The sequence below is a fragment of the Etheostoma cragini genome, unplaced genomic scaffold (assembly GCF_013103735.1).
Source record: "Etheostoma cragini isolate CJK2018 unplaced genomic scaffold, CSU_Ecrag_1.0 ScbMSFa_1485, whole genome shotgun sequence".
NCBI classification, from domain to species: Eukaryota; Metazoa; Chordata; class Actinopteri; order Perciformes; family Percidae; genus Etheostoma; species Etheostoma cragini.
The window spans coordinates 50,167-51,208 of NW_023265545.1; the positions used below are offsets into that span (position 1 = coordinate 50,167).

General features: G+C 43.0%; 1 protein-coding gene across 1 annotated transcript in view; it reads right to left on the reverse strand.

Annotated features, from left to right (window-relative positions):
• Positions 1-1,042, reverse strand: part of LOC117939938 (protein 4.1-like) — a 3,436-nt gene that overhangs the window by 1,071 nt on the left and 1,323 nt on the right. The window lies entirely within an intron of this gene.

The following is a 1,042-nucleotide window of genomic DNA, read 5'->3' on the forward strand; positions in this document are numbered from 1 at the left end:
AGTAGTGATTATTTACATGGAGTCTGGTGGAGATATGCTGCTCTATACATGCTAAAAGTAATGATTATTTACATGGAGGGTGATATCGGTGATGGTGATTACCCTCTATACATGCTGTGAGTGTGTGTGTGTGTGTATGTGTGTGGGTGTGTGTATGTCTCTCTCTCTGTGTGTGTGTGGGTGTGTGTGTGTGTGTTACTCACAGTTAGGAGACAGGAAGTGATGGATGGAGACAGAAAAAGAGAAAGAGAGTTAACTGGGTTGTTAAAGTGAGTAAAAACCCACCAAACCCACTTCTTATGTTGTTAACAACAACAACAACAACAATGGTAGTAGTTATAACAATAATAATAATATTAATAATAATAATAAAACTGATGATCGTTAAGAGTTTTTTATTGTTTCTCCTGAATCTGAACTTTAGGAAATTGTCTTTAACATGAAGATGATGAAGATGATGATGGAGGATGATGATGAAGAGGATGAAAACGATTATGAAGATGATGATGGAGGACAGATCAGACAACAGGAACTCAGAGCTTTCATGACATCAGAGTGTGTGTTACCTGTGCAGGTGTTCAGGAGCCTCAGGCTGATGATGAAGATGATGAAGATGAAGATATAAAGGATCCCTGTAGCTGTTATTCCTCTTCCTCTCTCTTCCTCTCTGTCCCGTCTGTTGTTCCGATGGATTAGTGTTTTCAGCTCCGCCCCCACAGATTATCCCCCCCCCTTCCCCCCCCTAGCTGGTGGCACTCTGTTCTGATGGCCCTGCAGGGGATTGTGGGATTTGTAGTGTTTAGATCAGCAGAGGGGATCGGACATCAACAGTTTAATGGTAGCACACCCACACACACAGACACACACACACACACACACACACACACACACACACTCAGAGAAACAAAACACACACACACACACGCTCAGAGAAACACACACACATACACACACATACACACACAGACACACGCTCAGAGAAACACACACACAGACACAGACACACACACACACACACACACACACACACACACACACACAC